We start from the raw sequence: 18609 nt of genomic DNA, 5'->3' as shown, positions 1-18609 counted from the left end.
TCCCTGCTTTGGGTGCAACTCCAACAATGTCATTCTCCTCCAATATGACCACTGAGTTAGACATGTAGTAGTTGAGTCAGCACATCTGTCCTTCCCCTCTTCCCTCCACAGTAACTGGCATTTCTACTTACTGGTAAGCCTGGACACTGACACAGAAATAACTGCAAACAGGCCGGTTGGGGCCTTGAGCATCTGTGCATGCTTAAGTTGCTGGCAGGCCTCAAGCATGCACAGATGCTCAAGGCTCCAGACCAGCCTTGCAGACCAGTAATTTCTGGGTCAGTAAGCACCTAGACTTACCAGGGGAGTAGGTGGAAGAGAGAAGTGCCAGTAACTTAGGGGGGGGAGGGAAAGCTGGGCCCAAAAATATTAGCTTATAGGCGAGTATATACAATATGTAGGAAAATGTGCTCAAGTGATTGGGCCTCTTATAAAAGTAGTGATCAGGATCAGCACACTTGCACTGAGGCTCTAATGTAGGGCAAGCAGTCTACAACCCACAGGCTAAATGTGTCCATGGGACTATACACTCAAAATGTTAACTAGAGTTTTGGTGATTTTAAATACTGTATTCCACAAATATTTTCAGAACAGCTATTCTAACAGTTTGCTTCCATTTTTTTTTTAAACTTTGAGTTGGTCTGTGTAATTCTGTGCATTTCTGGTTCCAACATTGGATAATGTTATAGGCCTGACAAACATGTTATAGGCCTGAGTGTGAGAGCCTTCAAACTAGTGCGACACCCTCTTAATGAGCCAGGTCTGGAAACTCTGCAGCCCTCCTCTCCCATAAATGTGGAGGATCAAACAGTCCTGTCACCAAACCCCACCAATCTTCCCCTCAACCTCACCTACCACAGCCACTACTCCGCCCAACACTGCATCAGCAACTAAACAGCTTGGGACTGGAAATTTGTTTGGCCCTTTCAAGTAAAAAAAAAAAAAGTTCCAATGTCCTTGCTATGCCTTGCCCGCCACTCCAGCCAAAGACCCCCGCCAGGACTCCATCCAACCTCCCCTCTCCCTTCACCTCGACGACCGGGCCTGGGGTTGCCGTTGCTTGTGGAGCCTCACGTCACCCTCAGTCCACAGTTTCCACCTAACTCCCGCGCGCGTCTCTCAATCCCGCGAGGCCTGAGACCCAGGAAGCTACAGGAGCTCCTGCGCGGCTCTCACGGTCTCACCCCTCCCCCCTCCTGGGAGTTTGCATTGCGCGGCAGGGCACGACCTGAGAACGACACGCGCGTAGCCTAACCTTAAAGGAGAGGTGTTCGCGCAGGCCCTGAGCGGAAGGGAAAGCGCGGTCCGTCGGGGGCGGTACTGCAGAGTTTCCGAGATCACCCCAGCTTGCGCAGCCAAAGTTTTTGAAGGTCATCTGCCGTTTGAAGATAGCTGACCTCAGTTTACCCTACCGCAATTCATTGGGCGAGTCCCAAACAAGTGTCATTAAAAAAAAAAAGAGTTGCTTACCTGTAATGGTGGTTTTCTGTGGCCAGATCTTCCAGCCTCATAAGTGGTTGACGTCATGATAATGGAACTGACCTGGCTAGTTTCAAGCTCAAAAAGTTATAGAAAAGTTTTCCGTGCATGTGTACATATTCCTTCCCAGCTGTATATACTGTACATGCTGTACCCACTCCCTTTTTCAGTTACCTCCCTAAGCTGGTAACTTCAGGAGGGCAGTATTGTGCTCTGGAAGATCGTCTATCCACGGAGAACAACAGTTATAGGTAAGCAAAGCAACTCTTATTTTCTACATGAACAGACTCATCTTCCAGCCACACAAATGGAAAGCTCAGAAGGCAGTTGTGCACAATTTTACTTTAACTATAGACAAGTACAAAACATTAAAGATGGCTGGTACCTTGGCATAGGAGGAGGAGGAGAGTTGATGCTTAGTGGAGCGCTGCTTGATAAAAATCGGTATCTGTCAGGGTAGATTTGATTTAAATGCTCCGATGCTGCTCAGACACTCATTGGACTTCTATGAGTGTCGGAGCATTTAGCGCTCCGGGCCACGGTGGAGTCCTCTACCGCAGCTTAATAAAAGAGGACCTTAAACATTTCATGAATATACAGCGTCATGCTACATAATTAAAAGCTAATTCTTATTTTATGATGAATAACTTTTGCACTATAATGTATCTTAAATAGAAAACTATCTTTAGATAGATTTTTCCTCGAAACAGCAATTTATATAAAAAAAAAAAAAATCATTAATTTTTATCCACCCTGGTATCTGCAGAGCAAGCTTCATCTATGCATTAGTGCTGCCTGATTCAGGAAAAAAAATTTGATTCGATTCAGCCTATTGAATCGATTTTTTTATTCAATTTTCTTGCCCAAGTAGGTGTTTTTTTCAAACATCCTGGTGGGTTTATTTTATAGCCTCCACCCCCTTTGCCCTCTCCTATCCACACTGGTGCTGTGGTGTAAACAAAATAAACAAACAAAAAAGACTTTTCCTCTCTCTGTTAAATCCTAGCTCACGTTCATGGTCTACCACCACCTCTGGCAGGATACACATTTCAAATCTGACATATTGTAATCACAAAATAGAAAATAAAATTATTTTTTCTACCTTTTGTTGTCTGGTCATTATTCAAATCATTTTGGGCCCAGGCTCTAGTTCAGGGGTGCCCACACTTTTTGGGCTTGCGAGCTACTTTTAAAATGACCAAGTCAAAATGATCTACCAACAATAAAATTTTAAAAAAACACAATGCACACTGTACGCATAGAAAATGTTAATTATCATTCCTATTCCAGGGTTTTTCAAAGAGGTCAAAGCAGATGACTCTATGCACTATCACCTCAGTATCAACCATACAAAAATAGACAAATATACCCCCCTCCCTTTTTACTAAACCACGATAGCAGTTTTTAGAGCGCAGGGAGCTGCGCTGAATGCCCAGCGCTGCTCTCGACACTCATAGGCTCCCTGCGCTAAAAAACTCTATTGCGGTTTAGTAAAAGGGGACCTTAGTGTAAAATATAGACAGCAGATATAAATTGAGACACATTTCGATCACTAAATTTAAAATAAAATCATTTTTCCTACCTTGTCTGGTGATTTCATGAGTCTCTGGTTGCACTTTCTTCTTCTGACTTTGCATCCAGTCTTTCTTCCCTTCTTTCAGCCTGTATGCTTCCTCTCCTCCACACCTCATTCCCTCCCCCAACTTTTCCTTCCTCTCTCCCTGCCCTTTCTTTCTCTCTGCCTCCCTTTCCTTTTTTTCTGTTTCTCTTCTTTCCTTCTGTCTCCCTGCCTGCCCTTTTTCTTTCTTTCTCCCTGCCCTCCCCCAAGACACTGCCACTGCCATCGGGGACCCAAACTGCCATCGGGGACCAGGACCCAAACCGCCACCAATAACAGGCCCGAAAGCCGACGCCAATAACACGCCCAAAAGCCGACGACGCCCCAACCTCTCCCTGCTTCGGCCGACCAGCATCGCGAGGAACTGTTGGGGGAAATGCTGCCGGGTCCTGCCTTCGCGGAAACAGAAAGTAGGCAGGACCCGGCAGCAAGAAGAGGAAATGCTTCAGTAACATGTCTCCCGCCTTAGCCCGTAGCGAACGCTTGCTTCAGGGCTCTCAACATGTGCGTGCAGGCTTCCCTTCTCCCCCCCCCTCCCCCTCCCCGGGCATAACTTCCGGTTTCGGAGGGAAGAGAAGAGAAGCCTGCACGCACACGTTAGAGCCCGGAGCATAAGTTCGCTAGGGGCTGAAATCGTAGATCAGGACGGCAACACGAGTGCGATCGACTCGAGTTGCCTTCCTGAGCTACTGGTCGATCGCGATCGACGCGTTGGGCACCCCTGCTCTAGTTGTCTTCTGATAACTCGCTTGCTAGGGTCTCCTGCCCATTTGTCATTTTCTGCTTTCTCGGTGCTAACCATTCATCTTCCATCTCTGTCCTCCCCTTCCGTTTCCCTTCCCTGGAGGCATCTTTCCTTTTTTTTTGGTCTCCATCCCCAGATCCACCTTTTCTCAACTACCCTTTATCATCCTTCATCTCTCCCTCCTTCCCCACCACCCTAGAGTCCACCATCTCTCCCTTTCTCTTCCCAACTACACTCCTATCCAGTATCTCTATCCCCCCCTTCACACCATCCCTTGTGGCCAACTTCTCTCCCTTTCTGTTCCTTCCCTCTCTAAATCTCTTTCCCTCTCCTTTGTTTTTAGACCCATTATTTCTTCCCCCCCTCCAAAGTCCGGCATATGCACATCTCTTTGAACCCCACCTTCCCTCCCTCTGTGTACTTCTACACCAGGGCCCCCCTACCCCGAAGGCCTGCACCCTCCCTGAAAGCCTGCACCACCCGCCTGAAGGCCTTTCACCCCCCCAAAGGGCTGCACCCCCATGAAGGACTTCACCCCCCTCCCCCCCATAAAGCCTGCGTGTTTCCCCCAACCTCCCGTGCATCCATTTACCTAATTCCAGCAGCAGAGCAGCCTGCAGAGAGGATCACCGGTGCTAGCGATCTTTGCAGGCTGCCATAGGCTTCCGGAGCTGTCTTTCCTCTGCCGCGGTCCCGCCCCTCCTCTGACGTCAGAGGCAGGATCGCAGCAGAGGAAACAACAGCTCCAGAGGCCGATGGCAACCTGCAAGGATCACTAAAGTACCGGCGATCCTCTCTGCAGGCTGCTCCGCTGCTGGAATTAGGTAAATGGATGCGTGGGAGGCCAGGGGGGAAGCCGGGCACCAGCACTTCCCGACTGGCCCTCCCTCCTCGCCCTCTAAAGAAGGAGTGGCAGCGGCCGGCCAGCAAGAGGTAGAAGTAGTGACACCAATGTTCTTTTAAGTGCCATTTTAGATGTCTCATGTGAAGTCTGGCTTGAGGAATCACGTGGACAGTGTCCTAACAATATAGAGTCCTGACAATTGTCAACCGCTTTTCTTGTGGTTAAACATTCAAAGCGGTTTACATATGTACAGGTACTTATTTTGTACACGGGGCAATGGAGGATTAAGTGACTTGCCCAGGGTCACAAGAAGCAGTGCTGAGATTTGATCCCACAAACAGGGTGCTGAGGTATCAGCTCTATCACTAGGGTACTAATTAAATAATTGCCTGTGCCATGGGAATAGGGAGTGTGGCCAGTGCTTGAGGTATATTCAGTAGAGCCCCTATGAATTCCATCAATTGAACGGTGTTAGTTGAGAATTTTCTTGGTTAATTATAAATCTCAAGATTTGTGTGTACAGTGCCTGGTGAGTGCTGTCTGGCAATGATGCGGAGGTCAGCCAGTTGCCAAGATATGGGTAGATCAATAGACCTTGTTGGCAAAGATACATCACAGGTGTTATAACACATTTTGTGAATACTCTTGATGCCGATATGAGACCAAAAGGTAGGACTCAAAATTGGTAGTATATGGACTCCATAATAAAACGTAGGTACTTTCTGGGCTGTGGAGGGTATGTATCATTTAGATCCAGTGAAGAGAGCCAACTGTCCTGTTCCAGCAAGAGCATTATTTTGTGAAGAGAATTCATTTTGAATTTTTTTTTCTTAATTTACTTGTTTAAGGCTCTTCAGAATAAGGAAACATTTATTATCCCAGGACAAGCAGGCAGCATATTCTTGACTGATGGGTGACGGCACCGACGGAGCCCCGGTACGGACAATTTTAGAGTGATTGCACTCTAAGAACTTTAGAAAGTTCTAGCTAGGCCGCACCGCGCGTGCGCGAGTGCCTTCCCGCCCGACAGAGGCGCGCAGTCCCCAGTTTTCTTAATTCCGCGGAGCTAAGAAGACGCGTGTTTCCAACGGCTGTTGGAAGTTTTTTTCTATTTCACTTGCCTTCCCGCTCGCGCGTATTTTTCTCTTCATATTTTATTTCTTTCCTTCTTTTTTACCTTTTGTGTAAAAAAAAAAAAAAAAAAAAATTCTTAATTTTCATTTTTTTTGTCGAATCTGACCCGGCGGGGCCTGTTGGCACCATCGAAGCCTCGGGCTTCGATTTTGCTACAGCAGTATTTCCCTTCATGCCCCCGTCACTGGGTTTCAAAAAGTGTCAGCGGTGTGCACGCCCTATCTCCCTTTCCGTCCCACACAAGTGGTGCCTCCAGTGTCTGGGTCCGGACCATAGGGCTGAAACCTGCACCCGCTGTAGTTCTTTACAAAAAAGAACTTTAAAAAATTGACAAATTCAGCAGCGGATCCTTTTCGGTACCGCTATGGAAGTTGCTCCGGTATCGACGTCGACGACTTCCTCCAAATTGACTCCGACTACCTCGGCACCGCCAGATCCATCATCGGTGTCGACTCCTGTAGGTAAGCCGGCTAAGAAGCCTTCCCCTACTGTTCTAGGCCAGCCAGTCGAGCATGCAGTGAGCCAAGTCCTGCAGACTGAGCGCCGGCCCCGTAAACGCTCCGCTCCCATTGAAGTCTCGGCCTCTTCATCGGCATCGACTTCACCCGAGCGTCGAGCGGCACCGAAGGTACCGAGCAAGAAAAAACCGGTACCGGTGCCATCGGGACCAACGTTGGATGAGCGCATTGCCTCTATCCTCCAGGTCCAGCTTCAGCAGCAACTCCAACAGTTGCTCCCGGCTCTATTGTCTCCGAACCTTCCAGTGTCGGTACCGACTGAGCCTTCGGTGCCGTCTGTCGAACAGCCTCTGTTATTGGCATCAGTAGTATAATGGGTACACCTCATGTCAAACTGATTGACAGGTGAGATAAGATAAGGATCGACCAATCAGCGTTCACTTCCGGGTTAAGCCCCGCCCGTTGTCCCGCCTTAGTCTCCGCCCATAGCCCCGCCCCCACCCATGGCCACGCCCTAGTCTCCGCCCATGGCCCCGCCCCTCCCATAGGAATGAATGGTGGTAGCCCCGCCCATGGCCACACACCCCCACCCATGGCCCCACCCTTCACCTAAGCCCCGCCCCTCCCATAGGAATGAATGGTGGTAGCCCCGCCCATGGCCACACCCCCCGCCCATGGCCCCACCCCTCAAGCCCCGCCCCCGCCCCTGTCCCCACCCCTCAAGCCACGCCCCCACCCATGACCCCGCCCCCTCAAGCCCCACCCCCGGAAATGCACTTTTGATGACATCACCGGAAATGGGGGCGTGTTTAACCCCGAAAATACGCTTTCTGATGACATCACCGGAAATGGGAGTGCCTGCCCCCTACCGGAAATGCGCTTTTCTGATGACATAGGCGGAAATTGGGTAAATGACGCGGCGGAAATGCGCTTTTCTGAACACGTAGGCGGAAGTAGGGAAACAGACTCGGTCAAAACACCCACCCAGAAAAGAAGCGTCTTTATTTTAACAGTTTTTAGTTAAAAGACAGGGTTTAAGAGCTCAAAGATAGAGCAGAGCACAAAACAAAAGGCATTCACAAAATCTTTCCTGCTTTTTAAAACAGAGTAGGGGGCAGAAACAAACGAGAAAAAAAAAAAAAAGTTGCATTTGCTTTTAACACCCTTTTCAGTAGGAATTCTGAGCTAATGGTTAATGGGTCAGCTCCCCTATTGTCATGGTAACAGCTGATAAGACCCTTGCAACACCCCTCCCCCTGATAAAACCAAGGGGAGAGATGCGGAAGTGTGTTTAAACATGTCTGAACTTGTCCCGGCCCCCCCTACTGTTGTCTTAACAATCTGAAAAAAAAAAAAAAACACAAGGCAAAAGTCTTTATTGAAGCAAATTTATTATGATCCACATGCGGCAGGAAGCTATGGAGGCATTAACCCTCTACTTCAAGCGGCTAAAAAGAGTGATATAACAGTTCGGAGAAAAGATGTGGTGGATTGGGTCACCGGTCAAAACGCATACAATTTACACAGACCGGCTAGAATCCATTTTAAAAGAAATAAAACAACAGACAGTGGCAAAGTGACTTAGTCAACATGTCAGCCTTTGCCCCCCTTATAACAACGGTTACAAATACATCTTAACGGTAATAGATAACCTGTCAAAATATGCACGGGTCGTTTCTTTAAAAACAAAAACCGGTCGTGAAGTTACCGAAGCCTTTGAAACAATATTTAATTTAGGGCGTACATCTGAAAAACTTCAAACAGACAAGGGTAAAGAATTTTGTGACCCATAATGATGTTAAAGCAGCTGTAGTGGAAAGATTTAACAGGACTTTAAAATCCATAATACCTTTACTTACCAAGACGTCCTACAGGCTATGGTGTACATCCGTATGGGCACGCGTTTCCGGTTGCCGCGCGGCGGCACACGTACGGCACAAAGGAAACATAAGTTTAACCCCCACCCTGACAGGTAACACCCCCGGAAATACGCTTTCTGGTGACATCACAGGAAAAGGGAGTGCCTGCCCCGACAGGAAATGCGCTTTTCTGATGACATAGGCGGAAATTGGGTAAATGGAGCGACGGATATGCGCTTTTCTGAACACGTAGGCGGAAACAGACTTAGTCAAAACCCCCCCACCCGGAAATGAAGTGGGGTTTAAGAGCTCACAGATAGAGCAGAGCAGAAAACAAAAGGCATTCACAAAATATTTCCTGCTTTTTAAAACAGAGTAGGGGCAGAAACAAACGAGAAAAGTTGCATTAGCTTTTAACATCCTTTTCAGTAGGAATTCAATGTCTGTCACGAAGGCTCGTAGATTGAGTTACTTTCTTAAAGATCGTGATGTAGAAAAAGAGGGTTACCCAAAGACCGAAAAACTGTACGAATCAGACAAAGAAAATATGGATCCCTTTAACACGCAGGTAACTGAAAAAAGGCCTACCAAGAGGCCTCGTAACTTTCTTAAAGACTGTAATGCGGAGAAAGAGGGTTACTCACCGTCTGAAAAACCGATTGACTTGACGGCAGATACCGGGGAGCATACGCACGAATTAACAGATTCTGAAATACAAGAGTTTCCAGATGCTCAAAAGCTATATGATTCAGACATAGAAAATGAAGATGTAGGCTATGAACTACCAGAGGATAATGCTTCAGATATTGAATTTTATGAAGCCGCTGCTGAAGCCGAAGCAACAGACATGTTGGAAAAGCCAGGATCTTTCACGGTAAGAGAGAGAGAGAGAGACACACACGCACTTTTTATTACCAGTGGTCGTTGAAGGGGTTTATGAAGCTGTATGTGTTCATGTGTTTTAAAAAGGAAAATTTATTTCTGTATGTTTGTTTTTTTTTGTAGGGAAGTGGCGGATCTTCACGATCACAGAAACCTGTGGACAAGGTGTACAAGCCGATGATAAATCTATCATGTTTGTGTTTTTTCTGCTCGTTTCAAAGAGAACCGGCGGTGAATGTGCGTAAACCTGAAGATTCTTGTGATTATGGACTGTGGACAGGCATAGGCCTTTCCAAAACACCAACAGAACTTAAATCATTTATAAAGGTCGTTGTATACTGCGTTCTAAATAAATGTCTGCAAGGCGTGAAGGATGAAGATTGTGGAGCCTGCTTAATACGTACTGGGGGGCAAAAACACCACGATTGCTTGATATGGGGACATAAGGAAATACAGCAGAAACTCAAAAAAACTTGTGACATGCTATGCCTAGGACGTGTGGTAAATGTAGTCACATTTGTAGGCTATAAAATGAAAATATTGATGCTTTGTAATGAAAGCATTAATATAATCATTGATTTAATCAGAGATATTAAAACCTCTATAAATGGGCCACGGCTACTCAACAGAATGGTCAATGTCATGAGAGATGGTACATATGTAGAGATTGTAAATGATTTAATCCGTGACACCGATTATAAATCATTCTTCAAAAGAAATGCTTTTTAAAACATGTTTTGTTTTTTATTCTCGGGATTGTGGGAAATACAATGTGTAATGGTATGTTTGTTTGTATAAAAGTTTAAACATTTTATTGTTGTAAAATAAAGATTTTCTTAAAAAAAATAAAAAAAATATAAAATGTGTGGTGTGTTTTAGAAATGTATTATCAACCCAAACTAAAACAATAGAAGGTGTGACAGGTTATAAGGAACTAGGTTCTAGACACGTAGGGGTCATTTTGGTGTCTAAATTGACTAACCAAGACAAACAAGTTCTATCAGAGGTCTTAGACATACAATAAAGCCTTTGTGAACGGATAACCTCTATAGAGGGGATTGTAAGTGTATAAAATAAACTATGAGAAGACCAGCAAGCATTCTGGTTTTTGTGGGTGCTACGCCGGGCCCCCGGATACATCAACTGCTAACATGGTGTGTAGAAAAGGGGCTTTTATTTTTGGTTTTAGGGATATCGTTTTTTCTTTCTCTGAATCTATCATTGCATTTAAAAACAGGAACGGGGATCTGATGGTAGAAATAAACTATCTCTTACCAGAAAAAGACAACGGATATTAAACAGTAAGTGACAAAAGTATTATATGGCACATATGTTGGTTTTTAAAAACAGCATGTACAAAACATTCTTTTTTCGTTATGATTAGACCAAGAAATGGCTGGAGAGCCCACATCTTCTACATCGACATGTTCTAACCAACAACCGGCTCCTTACCGGAAGCCAAAAGATAAACGAAATAGTAGGTATCCTGGTTTTGTAAGGAGACTAGGGTTAAAAGAAAATGTCATTACTTTTATAATGGTTGATGGGGAAAAAGTATTAACGGTTATGCTATGTTATAAATTGTAGATCGGGAAAATGTTAGAAAGTCACAAACAGACACCGTGAAGCCGACAGAAAAAGTTTAACAGCACAGAAGCACAGCCGGACAGCACAGAAGAAGGAGAATGTTATGAAGTTGATAATTATTCTGATAGCAGCAAAAAGTGTCAGAGGATGGTTCAAATAAGGGTGCATTAGGTCCTTCTGAAGATTCAGAACCAATCAACTATGTCCAATTTGTGAAAAGATGGGATCGTAAACTGGACAAGTTTCATGGTGTGCTTTATTCAGAAGAATTTCGTTTCATTAATTTAGACAGGATAACATCATTAAGTGATGCTCAAAATGCTATACGCCAAGGCACCCAACATATCCTGGACGATGTTAACAGCAGAGTATCGCCCGGTGACTACGTACAAGTGCACCTACATTCGTCACTTTTTCACAACTCCTTGTTTTCTGGTAAATTAAATCCCGAATCGCTAGATGCTGATGATTTCTTAGACCAGGTTGCTAAAATCCTTCAAAGTCACAGAGAAACACAGGTCTGTGATTTATACCGTGTTGTTGTACTTGTAATAAGAAACAAGGGTGGTGGGGGGGTCATAGGGTGTTAAAATCTATACTGTTTAGCAAGATTTTGCAGAAAAAAGGATGTATTTAATAGATTTGAATAACACAGGTAATAACCTGTGTTTTGCCGGTAGCCTTACAACCCTTATATCCCCCCCTCCCCCCCCCGTAAAACTCACAGATGCTGAACTGTTAATAGGTGCTGAAAAGCTACATAATGATTTGGGGTGGTCGGTACATAAAAAAAGTCATGCTCGATGATGTAGCAACCATAGAACAACATTTAAAGATAAATATAAGAGTTGTGTTTTATACAAACTCTTGGTGTTGCTTTAAAACATCAGACCAGCCCATTTGTCCAAAAAACGGTTTTCTTATCGCTACATGACGATCATTTCTACGGCATAACCGATGTCAAAAAATTCTATGGTGAGCGTAATTTCTGTACTTTTTGCCAGAAGCCCTATAGTCACGACCACTCCTGTACATTATGGTGCCGTCTTTGTTCGACACAGACATGTTTGAACAATGACGGTATACAGCAGAGGTGTCCTAACTGCAAGATGTGTTGTCGCTCTAAAGACTGTTTAGATAGACATACGCAGCTGGCGCAGAAAAAAGAAGTGGAGTGTTTATCTAAAACACTGTGTCTGAAATGTGAGTCCTATGTGAACGAAAAAACATAAATGTAAGGGTAGGATGTGTAAGCTATGCCGTGAACCCTTAAGCGGTGATGACATACACTTATGTTTTATGACACCCATCGATAAACTCAAAACATCTGAAAAGTATATTATTTACGATTGCGAGTGTATGCAGGAAACAGGCTGGCACATTCCTAATTACATATATGCCGAGGACTTGTACGATACCACCTTGAACCAACAGATCTGTGTCCATCTTTTCCTTTAACAGTTGGCTAAGAACAAAACACCCGTCATAGCCTTTGGCATTATGGGCTATGAAGGTATAGTCTTTAAATTTTTATTTTTTTTTTTTTGTCACAAAAAAAAAAAAACCTGTATAAAAGCAAAAATACACTCTAGACCCTTGAATTCCCATTTTCTTGTATCGTACAAGTCCTCGGCATATATGTAATTAGGAATGTGCCAGCCTGTTTCCTGCATACACTCGCAATCGTAAATAATATACTTTTCAGATGTTTTGAGTTTATCGATGGGTGTCATAAAACATAAGTGTATGTCATCACCGCTTAAGGGTTCACGGCATAGCTTACACATCCTACCCTTACATTTATGTTTTTTCGTTCACATAGGACTCACATTTCAGACACAGTGTTTTAGATAAACACTCCACTTCTTTTTTCTGCGCCAGCTGCGTATGTCTATCTAAACAGTCTTTAGAGCGACAACACATCTTGCAGTTAGGACACCTCTGCTGTATACCGTCATTGTTCAAACATGTCTGTGTCGAACAAAGACGGCACCATAATGTACAGGAGTGGTCGTGACTATAGGGCTTCTGGCAAAAAGTACAGAAATTACGCTCACCATAGAATTTTTTGACATCGGTTATGCCGTAGAAATGATCGTCATGTAGCGATAAGAAAACCGTTTTTTGGACAAATGGGCTGGTCTGATGTTTTAAAGCAACACCAAGAGTTTGTATAAAACACAACTCTTATATTTATCTTTAAATGTTGTTCTATGGTTGCTACATCATCGAGCATGACTTTTTTTATGTACCGACCACCCCAAATCATTATGTAGCTTTTCAGCACCTATTAACAGTTCAGCATCTGTGAGTTTTACGGGGGGGGGGAGGGGGGGGGATATAAGGGTTGTAAGGCTACCGGCAAAACACAGGTTATTACCTGTGTTATTCAAATCTATTAAATACATCCTTTTTTCTGCAAAATCTTGCTAAACAGTATAGATTTTAACACCCTATGACCCCCCCACCACCCTTGTTTCTTATTACAAGTACAACAACACGGTATAAATCACAGACCTGTGTTTCTCTGTGACTTTGAAGGATTTTAGCAACCTGGTCTAAGAAATCATCAGCATCTAGCGATTCGGGATTTAATTTACCAGAAAACAAGGAGTTGTGAAAAAGTGACGAATGTAGGTGCACTTGTACGTAGTCACCGGGCGATACTCTGCTGTTAACATCGTCCAGGATATGTTGGGTGCCTTGGCGTATAGCATTTTGAGCATCACTTAATGATGTTATCCTGTCTAAATTAATGAAACGAAATTCTTCTGAATAAAGCACACCATGAAACTTGTCCAGTTTACGATCCCATCTTTTCACAAATTGGACATAGTTGATTGGTTCTGAATCTTCAGAAGGACCTAATGCACCCTTATTTGAACCATCCTCTGACACTTTTTGCTGCTATCAGAATAATTATCAACTTCATAACATTCTCCTTCTTCTGTGCTGTCCGGCTGTGCTTCTGTGCTGTTAAACTTTTTCTGTCGGCTTCACGGTGTCTGTTTGTGACTTTCTAACATTTTCCCGATCTACAATTTATAACATAGCATAACCGTTAATACTTTTTCCCCATCAACCATTATAAAAGTAATGACATTTTCTTTTAACCCTAGTCTCCTTACAAAACCAGGATACCTACTATTTCGTTTATCTTTTGGCTTCCGGTAAGGAGCCGGTTGTTGGTTAGAACATGTCGATGTAGAAGATGTGGGCTCTCCAGCCATTTCTTGGTCTAATCATAACGAAAAAAGAATGTTTTGTACATGCTGTTTTTAAAAACCAACATATGTGCCATATAATACTTTTGTCACTTACTGTTTAATATCCGTTGTCTTTTTCTGGTAAGAGATAGTTTATTTCTACCATCAGATCCCCGTTCCTGTTTTTAAATGCAATGATAGATTCAGAGAAAGAAAAAACGATATCCCTAAAACCAAAAATAAAAGCCCCTTTTCTACACACCATGTTAGCAGTTGATGTATCCGGGGGCCCGGCGTAGCACCCACAAAAACCAGAATGCTTGCTGGTCTTCTCATAGTTTATTTTATACACTTACAATCCCCTCTATAGAGGTTATCCGTTCACAAAGGCTTTATTGTATGTCTAAGACCTCTGATAGAACTTGTTTGTCTTGGTTAGTCAATTTAGACACCAAAATGACCCCTACGTGTCTAGAACCTAGTTCCTTATAACCTGTCACACCTTCTATTGTTTTAGTTTGGGTTGATAATACATTTCTAAAACACACCACACATTTTATATTTTTTTTATTTTTTTTAAGAAAATCTTTATTTTACAACAATAAAATGTTTAAACTTTTATACAAACAAACATACCATTACACATTGTATTTCCCACAATCCCGAGAATAAAAAACAAAACATGTTTTAAAAAGCATTTCTTTTGAAGAATGATTTATAATCGGTGTCACGGATTAAATCATTTACAATCTCTACATATGTACCATCTCTCATGACATTGACCATTCTGTTGAGTAGCCGTGGCCCATTTATAGAGGTTTTAATATCTCTGATTAAATCAATGATTATATTAATGCTTTCATTACAAAGCATCAATATTTTCATTTTATAGCCTACAAATGTGACTACATTTACCACACGTCCTAGGCATAGCATGTCACAAGTTTTTTTGAGTTTCTGCTGTATTTCCTTATGTCCCCATATCAAGCAATCGTGGTGTTTTTGCCCCCCAGTACGTATTAAGCAGGCTCCACAATCTTCATCCTTCACGCCTTGCAGACATTTATTTAGAACGCAGTATACAACGACCTTTATAAATGATTTAAGTTCTGTTGGTGTTTTGGAAAGGCCTATGCCTGTCCACAGTCCATAATCACAAGAATCTTCAGGTTTACGCACATTCACCGCCGGTTCTCTTTGAAACGAGCAGAAAAAACACAAACATGATAGATTTATCATCGGCTTGTACACCTTGTCCACAGGTTTCTGTGATCGTGAAGATCCGCCACTTCCCTACAAAAAAAAACAAACATACAGAAATAAATTTTCCTTTTTAAAACACATGAACACATACAGCTTCATAAACCCCTTCAACGACCACTGGTAATAAAAAGTGCGTGTGTGTCTCTCTCTCTCTCTCTTACCGTGAAAGATCCTGGCTTTTCCAACATGTCTGTTGCTTCGGCTTCAGCAGCGGCTTCATAAAATTCAATATCTGAAGCATTATCCTCTGGTAGTTCATAGCCTACATCTTCATTTTCTATGTCTGAATCATATAGCTTTTGAGCATCTGGAAACTCTTGTATTTCAGAATCTGTTAATTCGTGCGTATGCTCCCCGGTATCTGCCGTCAAGTCAATCGGTTTTTCAGACGGTGAGTAACCCTCTTTCTCCGCATTACAGTCTTTAAGAAAGTTACGAGGCCTCTTGGTAGGCCTTTTTTCAGTTACCTGCGTGTTAAAGGGATCCATATTTTCTTTGTCTGATTCGTACAGTTTTTCGGTCTTTGGGTAACCCTCTTTTTCTACATCACGATCTTTAAGAAAGTAACTCTATCTACGAGCCTTCGTGACAGACATTGAATTCCTACTGAAAAGGATGTTAAAAGCTAATGCAACTTTTCTCGTTTGTTTCTGCCCCTACTCTGTTTTAAAAAGCAGGAAATATTTTGTGAATGCCTTTTGTTTTCTGCTCTGCTCTATCTGTGAGCTCTTAAACCCCACTTCATTTCCGGGTGGGGGGGTTTTGACTAAGTCTGTTTCCGCCTACGTGTTCAGAAAAGCGCATATCCGTCGCTCCATTTACCCAATTTCCGCCTATGTCATCAGAAAAGCGCATTTCCTGTCGGGGCAGGCACTCCCTTTTCCTGTGATGTCACCAGAAAGCGTATTTCCGGGGGTGTTACCTGTCAGGGTGGGGGTTAAACTTATGTTTCCTTTGTGCCGTACGTGTGCCGCCGCGCGGCAACCGGAAACGCGTGCCCATACGGATGTACACCATAGCCTGTAGGACGTCTTGGTAAGTAAAGGTATTATGGATTTTAAAGTCCTGTTAAATCTTTCCACTACAGCTGCTTTAACATCATTATGGGTCACAAAATTCTTTACCCTTGTCTGTTTGAAGTTTTTCAGATGTACGCCCTAAATTAAATATTGTTTCAAAGGCTTCGGTAACTTCACGACCGGTTTTTGTTTTTAAAGAAACGACCCGTGCATATTTTGACAGGTTATCTATTACCGTTAAGATGTATTTGTAACCGTTGTTATAAGGGGGGCAAAGGCTGACATGTTGACTAAGTCACTTTGCCACTGTCTGTTGTTTTATTTCTTTTAAAATGGATTCTAGCCGGTCTGTGTAAATTGTATGCGTTTTGACCGGTGACCCAATCCACCACATCTTTTCTCCGAACTGTTATATCACTCTTTTTAGCCGCTTGAAGTAGAGGGTTAATGCCTCCATAGCTTCCTGCCGCATGTGGATCATAATAAATTTGCTTCAATAAAGACTTTTGCCTTGTGTTTTTTTTTTTTTTCAGATTGTTAAGACAACAGTAGGGGGGGCCGGGACAAGTTCAGACATGTTTAAACACACTTCCGCATCTCTCCCCTTGGTTTTATCAGGGGGAGGGGTGTTGCAAGGGTCTTATCAGCTGTTACCATGACAATAGGGGAGCTGACCCATTAACCATTAGCTCAGAATTCCTACTGAAAAGGGTGTTAAAAGCAAATGCAACTTTTTTTTTTTTCTCGTTTGTTTCTGCCCCCTACTCTGTTTTAAAAAGCAGGAAAGATTTTGTGAATGCCTTTTGTTTTGTGCTCTGCTCTATCTGTGAGCTCTTAAACCCTGTCTTTTAACTAAAAACTGTTAAAATAAAGACGCTTCTTTTCTGGGTGGGTGTTTTGACCGAGTCTGTTTCCCTACTTCCGCCTACGTGTTCAGAAAAGCGCATTTCCGCCGCGTCATTTACCCAATTTCCGCCTATGTCATCAGAAAAGCGCATTTCCGGTAGGGGGCAGGCACTCCCATTTCCGGTGATGTCATCAGAAAGCGTATTTTCGGGGTTAAACACGCCCCCATTTCCGGTGATGTCATCAAAAGTGCATTTCCGGGGGTGGGGCTTGAGGGGGCGGGGTCATGGGTGGGGGCGTGGCTTGAGGGGTAGGGGCGGGGGCGGGGCTTGATGGGTGGGGCCATGGGCGGGGGGTGTGGCCATGGGCGGGGCTACCACCATTCATTCCTATGGGAGGGGCGGGGCTTAGGTGAAGGGTGGGGTGGGGCCATGGGTGGGGGGTGGGGCCATGGGCGGGGCTACCACCATTCATTCCTATGGGAGGGGCGGGGCCATGGGTGGAGACTAGGGCGTGGCCATGGGTGGGGGCGGGGCTATGGGCGGAGACTAAGGCGGGACAATGGGCGGGGCTTAACCCGGAAGTGAACGCTGATTGGTCGATCCTTATCTTATCTCACCTGTCAATCAGTTTGACATGAGGTGTACCCATTATACTACTGGCATCGACTGTTTCGGCACCACATAAATCTTTGTCCATGCCTGTTCTGTCAGCAGAACCAAAACGGCGTGCTATTCCTACGGGGTCGGAACCGGTACCGTTCTCTGAACCCCGTACCGTTCTACATTCCCCTGGTACCGTCTCCACTCGGTCTGGTAAATCGGTACGCAAGACTAAACATGCTGATACATCGACTCCACTTTCCCAGGGCCGTTTACAATCGGTACGGGACCCTGACTTGTGGGACGATTCGGATGATCCCCTCGGTACCGAGGAGGATTACACATCTGATGAGGAGGAACCATCGGTGCAGGATACTACTGCTAAGCCAGAGCACTCCTCCTTCACAAAATTTTTAAAGGAGATGTCAGACACCCTGTCTATTCCTTTAGAGTCTGACTCTAAAAAATCCAAGGCATTTTTGGATGCCTTGGATTTTGATCAACCTCCTAAAGAGTTTTTAAAGTTACCCCTCCATGACATCTTGAGGGAAACTTTTTATAAGAATCTTGAAACTCCTTTGACAATCCCAGGAGCCCCAAGAAAACTAGAATCTCTATATAAAGTGATTCCAATCCCTGGATTTGACAAACCCCAACTTCCCCATGAATCCCTGTTGGTAGAGTCAACCCTAAAGAAGACTGCAGGAGCCAGTATGTATGCCTCTGTCCCTCCTGGTAGGGAAGGAAAGGCCATGGACAAATTTGGAAAGCGTCTTTACCAAAATGCCATGCTGGCCAACCGTTCAAGTAATTACGCTTTCCACTTCTCGTTTTACCTGAAGCACCTCATTCAACAGGTAACCTCTTTTCAAAAGTATATTCCGGACCGTAAACTTCCTGCTTTTCAACAATGTACCTCTAGTCTTCTGCAACTCAGGAAGTTTATGGTCCGTTCTATTTATGATACTTTTGAACTGACATCTCGTGCTACTGCTATCTCTGTAGCAATGAGAAGGTTGGCATGGCTGCGGGCCTCAGAATTGGATGTAAACCATCAGGACCGGCTG

General features: G+C 44.1%; 1 protein-coding gene across 5 annotated transcripts in view; it reads left to right on the top strand.

The window, feature by feature from the left end:
- Positions 1-841: 841 nt before the first annotated feature.
- FAM217B (family with sequence similarity 217 member B) overlaps positions 842-18609 on the top strand; it is a 91617-nt gene continuing 73849 nt past the window's right edge. For all 5 annotated transcript variants that reach the window (XM_033914451.1, XM_033914449.1, XM_033914446.1 and 2 more), the window contains exon 1: positions 842-1730. The gene's annotated coding sequence lies outside the window, so the exon portion shown is untranslated. The remainder of the gene's footprint in view (positions 1731-18609) is intronic.

This window comes from Geotrypetes seraphini, chromosome 11 (genome assembly GCF_902459505.1).
Source record: "Geotrypetes seraphini chromosome 11, aGeoSer1.1, whole genome shotgun sequence".
NCBI classification, from domain to species: domain Eukaryota; kingdom Metazoa; phylum Chordata; class Amphibia; order Gymnophiona; family Dermophiidae; genus Geotrypetes; species Geotrypetes seraphini.
The sequence above is the reverse complement of the archived record's forward strand: the minus strand, read 5'-3'. Positions and strand labels throughout refer to the sequence as shown.